Below are 11369 nucleotides of genomic sequence, written 5' to 3' on the forward strand. Positions count from 1 at the left end.
ACTGTATATTATTATTATTATCTTTATTATTGTTATAAGCAGGTTATAATTAAGGTGTGTGTGTGGACCCCAAACTTCTGACCCGGGTTTGGAGGGCGCCACATGTTTGCACCCTAACAAGTTTTTGGCATCGCTGTCGGGGACTCGGTGTTAATTTTTAGTTTATGTGCTTGTCATCAGTGGTCGTTAAAGTTTACTGACTCAGATTCTTTTACTTTCACGGTTTATTTGTTTGTGTTTCAGGTACTCATTACAATGGGAGATCCAGTAGCACGAACCAAAGCCTTGATGGATTTTTCTCAACCTAAGATCAATGACATTTAAACTAGTATTGTCCGTCCAGCTATCACAGCTAATACCTTTGAGATCAAGCCTGACATAATTCAATGGGTGTAGAATTTAATCCAGTTTGGGGGTTCTCCAACTAAAGATCCCAATATACACCTTAGGGATTTCATTGAGATTTGCGACACCTTCAAGTTCAACAGTGTTTCTGAAGATGATGTGAAGCTGAGACTGTTCCCATTCTCTCTGAGGGACAAGGCGAAGAGCTGGTTACTCTCTCTACCAGCTGGTTCGATTACTACTTGGGAAGATCTTGCTCAGAAGTTTCTTACTAAATTCTTCCCTATGGCGAAGACAGCTGCACTCAGGAATGCTATTACTCAATTTGCGCAGCAAACGGGAAAATCGCTATGTGAAGCTTGGGAGTACTACAAGGAGATGCATAGGAAGTGTCCTCATCATGGAATGCCTGATTGGATGATCATCAATTGTTTTTACAATAGTTTGGGAGCACATTCCAGACCCATGCTCGATGCAGCATCAGGAGGAGCATTATGGGCAAAGAGATATGAGGAAGCTTATCATATAATTGAACTGATGGCTGCTAATGAATATCAGTATCCAACCCAGAGATGTCCACAGGGCAAGTTAGCAGGAGTTCTTGAAGTGGATACAGATACGGCTATCACTGCTCAACTAAAGGCGTTATCTATGAAGATCGATTCTTTGGCTAACTATGGTGTTAAGCAGATAATTAGTGTTTGTGAGCTGTGTGCAGGTCCGCATGTGACGGAGCAATGCGCTATATCTAGTGACTCAGCTCAGTTTATGAGCAACTTTCATAAATCACAGCAACTAGTTCCAAACACTTATCATCCTGAAAACTGAAATCATCTTAACTCCAGTTGGAGCAATAATCAGAATGCGATGTAACAACCGTTCCGGCAGTTTAGAAATAAGGTATTCAACCCTCCTGGTTTTTAGCAACAAATTACATCAAAATAATAAACTCATGGTGCATGTCTATCTTCAAATGAAAAAATTGAATTGAAGGAGTTGCGGCTTATTTGCAAAAACCAGGCTCTTATATGCCAAAGCCAGGTTGTTTCTATCAAGACTCTAGAGAACCAAATAGGGCAAATTGCTAATGCCTTATTGAATCGACCACCAGGAACGCTTCCTAGTGATACAAAAACAAATCCAGGCAAGAGGGATGTTGAAGAGCAGGTGAACGCCATCATCTTGAGGTCTGGAAAGGTCGCAAGCCCCCAAATTCAGTAAGACGAAGAGCCTGAAAAATCTCAAGTTTCAGAAAATGCAGTTGTGGCTGAAGAAGAAGTGCAGAAGGAAGCAGTGGTGGAACCAAGGAAGACTACTATGGAACACACTTCTCCTGAGGGTAATATATGGGAGAAATAGATCTATCCTCCACCTCCTTTTCCTAACAAGCTGCAAAAGAAGAAGCTGGATAAGCAGTTTGAGAAGTTTTTGGAGGTGTTCAAGAAATTTCATATCAACATACCTTTCGCTGAAGCTCTTGAACAGATGCCTAGCTATGCGAGGTTTATGAAAGGTATTCTCTCTCATAAAATGAAGCTCGATGACTCAGAGACCGTTGCTCTAACGGAGGAATGCAGTGTTGTGCTGCAACAGAAGTTGTCTCCGTAGCTTAAAAATCCTGGAAGCTTCACTATTCCTTGCACCATCCGAAACTTGTCGTTCGACTAGTGTTTATGTAATTTAGGAGCTAGCATCAATCTGATGTCCTTATCTATCTTCAAGAAGCTTGGTATGCCTGATCCAAAATCAACATACATGTCATTACAACTAGCAGACCGTTCCATCGCTTATCCATGAGGTATAGTGGAGGATGTCTTGGTCAAGGTGGATAAACTCATCTTCCCTGCCGACTTTGTAATTCTTGATTTCAAGGAAGATAAGAAGATTCCCATTATCTTGGGAAGACCATTCTTGGCTATAGGCTGAACTATGATCGATGTGCAAAAAAGAGAGCTTTCGATGAAGGTTTATGATCTAAAGGTCACTTTTAATGTGTTCAAGAAAATAAAGTTGCCCACAGCTAAAGAGGAGTACTTTAAAGTAGAGTGGGTCGACTATGTAGTAAATTCAGAGCCTGAGCAATTGCCAAAGTCAGATGCCTTAGAGAGATCCTTAATAGGGGAATCAGTTATTGAAGATGAAGAAGGAGCATAGCACCTTCAAGTTTTGGATGCACTTCCATGGAAGAGGAAGTTGGATATGCCATTCGATTCTCTTAGGTTAGAAGATCTGAATATTTCTCAGGAGCGTCTCGAGCCGTCTATTGAAGATGTTTCCACACTTGAGCTTCACCCACTACTAGATCACTTGAGTTATGCATTCTTAGGTGCATCACATGATAAGGGCTTGGGATATATTTTTGATGATGTAGAGGGTAGCCGAACAGATCCTCCAGTGCCTACAAAGGGTTCTTCTCATATTCAACAGGTAGTTGATAGGACTGATGTTGGTGATGAGTAGTACATGCGAGTAACTAGGCGTATAGAGGCCATGCACGACATTCACCATCATTTTGTTATAGATTTGACACAGGCTTTGGGTACTATTTTTTGAGCCACTGGTGTCGAGGTTGATTGGCCACCCGATCCTCCACCCGAAGAGGGTGATCTTTCCGACGACTAGGTATGCCTGAAATCCTTATTATTACCTTCAATGAGGACATTTAAAATTTTAAGTTTGGGGGTGATAATGTAAGGATTAGTAGTGTGTGGGTCTATATAGATTCATATAGATTCATATTGCCTGTTTAGTTATAGTTCTTCATATTTTGGCAAGATTTGTTCATTTAGGACATATTTGTTTGTTCTTATGTGATTTCATATAGTCGCATTTGCATGCAAATTTAGCATGATCTCTTAAGATGAACTATGATATTTGATAAATTGATGTTGATTTGAGTGTAGTGACGACGAATAGAGGGATGTGTAAGTCCTAATGAATTGATTTACATGCCAGAAACAAATATTTTCACAAAGTCTTATAGGGTTGCTTTTAATCCAGATCATGATCATACTTGTTTGTTGTTGAGATTTAATCACTTGGTTATATTTAGAATTATTAATATTCTCGTAATAACGTAAAAACACTGATTTTTTTTATCTGGAGAAAAACTTGGATTTCATTTCTAGTTGTTGTAAGGCTAGGCGTCAAATGGCTAGTAGCCGGCTCATATTTTTATGAGTAGTCTAGGGTTGAATGAGATGGAGCGAAATACACTCATTCAGAAATTATTGAAAAAAAAAGAAAAAAAAAGAGAAAAAAAAGAAAAAAATTATGTGTTTATGCATAACTGATCAAGAGTGAGCTCTTTAATACTCGAGTTATTAAGTTCTAGGGGACTTTGTGCCTAGTGACCTAAGGCTTTTCTAGACTGGGATCCGCTAACCTAACGCTCGCTACATGGGTATGATTGCATAAGTCTTTTGGGACCTCATTCATTACACGGTCAAATAAGCATCTTTGTTATGTGTTCAACAATAGTGTGAATCCTTGTATAACTCTAGTAGAAAGGAGGTGTTATGAGTCATAATACGTTTATTGTCTATTCTATTTATAAACTTTTGATTATTTCGATGATAGATAAGTTATGGTTATTGATCTAGTATCGAGAGATATCTGTTAAGCATTCCACACACGCACGTTTCTGGTTTGTGAGTTGGTTTGTGGGATTTATTTGAACTCTGTTTTAAGTCATTGCATTCTTAGAGGTACTGGCTTATTCATTTGGTTATGGTTATTCTGAGGGGATCGATTGCATTATCATTTAGTGGCATTTACGTAGTTGCATTCATGCATTAGGTTTGTTTTATAGTTTTGAGTCTGTTTATTCTTACGAACAATCATCGATTCAAGTTTGGGGGTGTGATAAGTGGATTTTATATCCACTTGGAACGCTTCATTACAAGCTTAAATTGGTGTTTTGGACTCAAGTTGTTGGTGTTCTGATGTGTTTTTGTGTTATTCAATTTCAGGTATCAGTTAAATGAAGAAAGGAGCTTTTAAAGGAAATATGATGAAAAGAGATCAGATTTAGAAGCCAAGTCCATTTTCAAGTTGTAGAGAATCTCGTTAGCTTTGCGTGGACAGTTGAATTGCCTAATTCTGACGAGTAGAACTCAAGTTATGGGCAAAAAAAGATTCATCAGAATTTTCCAGAAAGGCTGCACGCGGCCGCATCAGAAGTGAACGCGACTGCCTGCTGACACGCGGCCGCCTCCAACCTGCGCGCGACCGCATGCTTATGCGCGGCTGACTTCGCTGATTTCGCTGATTTCGCTGAAAAGCCCTATTTGAGTAGAATTTGACGATTTTAAGGGTCCAGGTCCAATATGGGCTTATATATAGTTTAAAAAAAGGTTTTTCATCATCCGGGAAGATTGGGATACCAAGGAGAAGACCTAGAAGCATAATACAACACCGAAAAAGAAGATCTTGTTTTCAACTTGTGATTCTTTGAATTAGTTGTAACTTTGGATGCTCGTTTTCATCCTTGTTGAACCTAGATCTCGTTTATTTGTACATATATTATTATTCAGTTTATTAAGACCTTGTTTATACCATGCTTTCATTGGAACCCATGGCGACGATGAGTTCGATTATGAACTAATCGTTGTCATGAGATTCTAGCAAATTTACTTATGGATTTCAATAATTAATTTATTTCGATACCTTAGTGTGTGGTGATTGATTGATATCCTAGTATGGGTTGTGCTTATTCGTCTTATGTGCATAACTAACATATAAGATAGCTTGTTAATCTCTATTGAAGCGACAGTGAATATAGAGATGTAGAACTTGCCATGCTAGCCTAAGTTCATGTATTTGTTATGCATGATTCGTAGGTAATTCTAACCATCTTACTTACCCTATGTAATCACGATAGATAACTTGCGTATTAAAGCGTTATGTTTTCAATTCTTATAGACATATAAGGACTAAGCATAATTGGTGTCTATTCAACTTCTATCTCTTTTGTGGATGCTTGGTAGTAGGGTATTCGTACAACGAAAGTTGGCGTTTACTAGTTTCGTGTTATCTGATTAGTTTCATCACCATTACATGCTAAGGTTAAGAACAATAAGGCTATTGAATGAAGTATTTAATGAAGTTAGAATCCCATGTTTGTCATATATATTAATTCAACCATTCTTGTTCTCTTAGTTATAATTGTTAGTTTAATCTCTTATTTTAATCAAAACCCAATTTTTTATTTGTCTTAGCATTGAGCGATAACCATACATTGCTGCATAGGTGCATAAATTGAACTTAACCTAAACCAGTCTCTGTGGGAACGAATCTGATTTATATCTTATACTACTTGCGAATGCGTATACTTGCGTGAATTTTAGCGTGTGTTTGCGCCCTAACAAAAGTCTGAGATTACCAGGAGATGGTCAAATTTCATTATGAAGACCATAAGAGATAAAGTAAGAATTTCTGGTTCAAGGGTTATAGAATTCATTCCAAACATAGTTGAAGATGATGGAAGTGAAATTCCAATGAAGAAGGATTCTGCTAAACTTGAAGTGATGCTGAAAGAGAAATGTCTGTGCTACAATAAAGACTCTTCTCATCCAAGGGTGATCATACTTGGTGATGGTTTGGAAAGAAACCATATCTCAGCACTTAGGACTGCAATCTACCAGATTGGAAGTCAGAATGAAGAATTGAAGCAAGTCAAAGCTACAATAGCTCAAATCATGAGGAATAAAGAAGAAAAGCTGATATCAAACTTTGTCAAGAATCACTTTGGATTCAGATTGACTCAGTGAGATTGGTAAAAGCTACAAGGACTGTAAGTTGTAGTTAGTTGTGTTATTAAACTCTAATTGCATTTGTACTTAAAATGTTTTTAACATCATCAAATCTATTAACTTGTATATTTTTCATAATTTACAAGTTGGGGGAGATTGTTAGATATATTTGAGATGTCATGTCTAATCTAATTTGTGTTTAGTTTTCAGACTTAATAACAGGAGATATCAGGACTTACTGGAAATCAGAACTTACTGAAGTCAGAACTTAATATCAGAACTTAAGGCGTCAGAAGATATAAATTATGACTTAAGTGTGGGAAGATTTCAGATAAGGAATGTGGCTGATTTACAGGAAGAGATCTGGACTAAAGCAAAAGAAGATATGCATGAAGACTTAGAGAACTAGAAGACTTGTAGAAGATATCTGATTGATATATTTTAGGAGATTCTGATTGATATATTTTAGGAGAAAGAATTATATTCCATATCAATTAGAATATATCTTGTAAATGTGTACTCTATAAACACAGCTTAGGCTTTACACTATATATGTTATCATTATCGAGAAGATTATACATTGTAACCTAGTAGCTCTTAGTGATATTGTTCATCACTGAGAGAGAACAACAGTTCTAATGTAACAGAGTTTATTTGAATATACTTGATCTTTGTTACATACTTGTGTTGAAATCGATTTGATTGTATAAACACTATATTCAACCCCCTTCTATAGTGTTGTATGACCTAAAATTCTCTTAATGTGGTGTTTTGGTATACAATTTCTGCTCTGGAGGTCTTGTATACCAGTCTGAATTCACCACAACAGCTCACAAGGTGGACAACAAATGGTGGTGATCCCTGTAGAGACTCGTGGAAAGGCATCTCCTGCTCAGGATCAAAAGTCACATAAATGTGACCTATCTTATGCTCTCAGTTCATTAGCATCCCGTCTTGGGATCATATTAACTATTATCTTTCTTTATATTAATTTAAAACAGAAAATTATCAGGTCTTGGGCTCACTGGATCGATGGGTTACCAGCTCACAAATATGAAATCATTAACCATCTTTTAATAGCGTAACCCCGCCTATTTGTTAATACCTATTCAATTACGATCTATCTAGTTACACTGATGAGTGATATGATTATATTGCAGTGACTTGAGCAATAATAATCTTGGGAACCAGATACCTTATAACCTTCCACCAAATTTGTAACAGATTGTAAGATTTTCCCTTTTTTCTCTTAATCAAGATATTATATTTTATAGACATGTTTGTAACTTTTTCTTTGAAATTGTGCAGAACCACCAAAATATCATTTTTTAACGGCTAGCGCCGTGTAAAGAGACTCTTTATAGAGATTATGTTCGATTTCCATTAGGAGATGGTGCATGTAGTAATAAAACTAGTCTGAAATATTACTGATTAGGTTGGTTTATTTTAATTTGTTAATTATTTGAGCGTGGAAAGTTTATCTAGAAGGATATGATATTTAGGAGTTTTATGTATCTTGATTGTGTATTGTACCCGGTAAAAATTAAATGAGAAGAGCGGACTATTGACATTGTTGGTTGTATTGCTATTTCGTCACTGAAATTGTGCGGGTTGTACGGTTTTTTCTTTACTAAAATTACTAAATTCAGTATGGTCTATAGTGGGTCTCATTTTTTTAAAAATATTTTAAACCTCTAAGTTAACATAAATTTTAAGTTACTACAAATCTTTCTTTTTGTTGCTATATCATACTATAGTAACATAAAAAACATGTTACCTCAGGGACGAAATATGTCACCTTAGACATCTAAGGCAACATTGAAAAAACTATCATTCAGAAAGTATTACCTCATCCTTTTTGCAGGGATACAGTAACATATTCACCCCCTGCTGCAATATTTTTTTCATGTTATAATAGACATTTTATGGTGTAGTGATGGGTTCCGGAACATCTTTTACTAAATCAATATCTCATTCTTTACGATCATTATCCATTAAAGAAACTACCACTATGCCATTGATTTCCTATAGTAACAGTAAAAAATGTTACAGTCTACCAAAACTATATTACAAGAGCCATAAAAATTGATAAGGTAATATAAAATTGATGTTACTTTTTTCATGTTACCTTTGGACCTTAAGGTAACATTTTTCTCACCCTACTGTAATACCAGCTTTTATGTTACAATAGGTAACATCAAACTATTTCTACAGTATCATAATACCAATGTTACCTTTGTTGTCAAGATTTGTAAGAAAAAATAGGCCCCATATATGGGTCCCAGATGTGGGCCCAATAGCAAGGCCCATTAATGACATAATTTAGTACAATTTATTTATAAAACTTACTAAACATTGTTTTGAAAAAATTGGCAGAATTTGTTTGTAAATTAAACATTGCCATAACCTGTTTTTGTTTTACATATCATAAAATAAATAATTTACACCAACCTCCAAACTCCACATCAAAATATTCCAATCTACTACTAATAGTACTACACTACATAGACTAGTACAATAAATATAAGTTAAATAACATCCAATTTGATACTAGTACGTAAAATATGACCAGGTAAAGAGAAACACATCTGAGAACTAAAACCTAGCTCTACTAGTCCTGAACCTTGTCATCACCTTTTATCCTATTTTCACTCCTGGTTTCCCTTCCTAATAGAAATCTCCAAGTCCCTAGATGCATGCATATCTTTATTCTTTAAGTTCCATCTATTGTATATTCATCTCCGGAATTTTGTTGATCTGATTGCAATTCTTTTTTCATCGTAAGAAATGGAGGCTGCTTTTGCCTACAAAACAAAAGAAGTAATATCACTGCAATTAGAAAAGATATACATACATATATATATAATTATAAATATATTCATATATATATATATATATAGTCTAAGAAATGACCGAGAAGTAATTATTCTAAAACTTTAAAATGCATCTATCTTCAATTGGCATAAAAATATTAGACACACATGGAACTAAGTTTATTTTACCATAATTCATAAACCAATTTACCAGGCCTGATCATAACCAACTAACCTTTTTATGCTAATATAAAAATTTCTAAGAAAAATTCCGGTGCCAATAAAAGTAGTACTCATATTCAAATTGTGCATGGATATCTACAATATTGCACGGAGAACTGCATGAAGGACAAAACTATTATCTATGGAGTTTATCTACAAAAGATTCTGTCTAAGATTAAGATATATGCCAAAACAAATTATGAAGCACAATACTTCAAGAGTTATGATAATGGGTGAACATAACTACAATGATATATATTACTAGGTGAATGTTAGGGCGAAAACAAGCACTAAAATTCACGCAAGTATACACGTTCGCAAATAGTATAAGATATAAATCAGATTCGTTCCCATAGAGACTGGTTCAGGTTAAGTTCAATTTATGCACCTATGCAACAATATATGGTTATCGCTCAATACTAAGACAAATAACAAATTGGGTTTTTATTAAACTAAGAGATTATACTAAATAACATTAACTAAGAGAATTGAGGTTGAATTACTATATATGACAAATATGGGATTCTAACTTCATTAACTACTTCATTCAATAGCCTTATTGTTCTTAACCTTAGCATATAATAGTGATGACACTAATCAGATAACACGAAACTAGTAAACGCCAACTTTTGTTGTACGAATACCCTACTACCAATTATCCACAAAAGACATAGAAGTTGAATAGACACCAATTATGCTTAGTTCTTATATGTCTATAAGAATTGAAAACATGACGGTTTAATGCACAAGTTATCTATCATGATTACATAGGGAAAGTAAGATGGTTAAAATTACCTACGAATCATTCATAAAAAATACATGAACCTATGCTAGCATGGCATGTTCTAAACCTCTATATTCACTGTCGCTTCAATAGAGATTAACACGCTATCTTATATGTTAGCTATGCATATAAGACGAATAAGCACAACCAATACTAGGATATCATACAATCACCACACACCAAAATATTGAAACAAATTAATTATTGAAATCCACAAGTATATCCGCTAGAATCCCATGATAACGATTAGCCCATAATTGAACTCATCGTTATCATGGGTTCCAATGAAAGCATGGTATAAAACAAGGTCTTAATAAACTGAATAATAATCAAAGCACAAATAAAAAGGTCTAGGTTCAACAAGAATGAAAACGAGCATCAAAAGTTATAACTATTTTCAAAGAATCAAAAGTAAAAAACAAGATCTTCTTTTTCAGAGTTGTTTTGTGCTTCTAGGTCTTCTCCTTGGTATTCCAATCTTCCTGGATGATGAAAACCCTTTTTTTAAGTATATATAAGCCCATATTGGACCTGGACCCTTAAAAACGTCAAATTCCACTCAAAAAAGGCTTTTTCAGCGAAATCAGCGAAGTTAGCCGCGCATCAGCATGCGGGCGCCTAGCACCAGCAGGCGGGCGCCTGCTAGCACGCGGTCGCCTGGCACCAGCAGGCGGGTTCCTGCATCCTTTCTGGAAAATTCCGATGAATCTTATTTTGCCCATAACTTGAGTTCTACTCGTCAGAATTAGGCGATTCAACTGTCCACGGGAAGCTAACGAAATTCTCTACAACTTGACAATGGCCTTGGCTTTCAAATCTGATCACTTTTCATCATATTTCCTTTAAAAGCTCCTTTCTTCATTTAACTGATACCTGAAATGCAATAACACAAAAACACATCAAAATACCAACAACTTGAGTCCAAAACACCCATTTAAGCTTGTAATAAAGCGTTCCAAGTGGATATAAAATCCACTTATCACACCCCCAAACTTGAATCGATGCTTGTCCTCAAGCATAAACAGACTCAAAACTACAAAACAAACCTAGCGCATGAATGCAACTACGTGAATGCAACTAAATGATAATGCAACGGATCCATTCAGAATAACCATAACCAAATGAATAAGCCAATGCCTCTAAGAATGCAATGACTTAAAACAGAGTTCGAATAAATCCCACAAACAAACTCACAAACTAGAAACGTGCATGTGTGGAATGCTTAACAGATATACAAGGATTCACACTATTATTGAACATATAACAAAGATGCTTATTTGATTGTGCAATGAATTAGGTCCCAAAAGACTCATGCAATAATACCCATGTAGCGAGCGTTAGGTTAGCGGATCCCAGACTATAAAAAGCCTTAGGTCACTAGGCACAAAGTCCCCTAAGAACTTAATAACTCGAGTATTAAAGAGCTCACTCTTGATCAGTTATGCATAAACA

The 11369-nt window shown here is 35.6% G+C and overlaps 1 non-coding gene across 1 annotated transcript; it reads right to left on the minus strand.

The window, feature by feature from the left end:
* Positions 1–645: 645 nt before the first annotated feature.
* LOC141670135 (small nucleolar RNA R71) lies at positions 646–752 on the minus strand. The gene has a single exon (XR_012554379.1). It is a non-coding gene; the product is annotated as a small nucleolar RNA R71 (small nucleolar RNA).
* Positions 753–11369: the final 10617 nt, after the last annotated feature.

This window comes from Apium graveolens, chromosome 6 (assembly GCF_009905375.1).
Source record: "Apium graveolens cultivar Ventura chromosome 6, ASM990537v1, whole genome shotgun sequence".
NCBI classification, from domain to species: Eukaryota; Viridiplantae; Streptophyta; class Magnoliopsida; order Apiales; family Apiaceae; genus Apium; species Apium graveolens.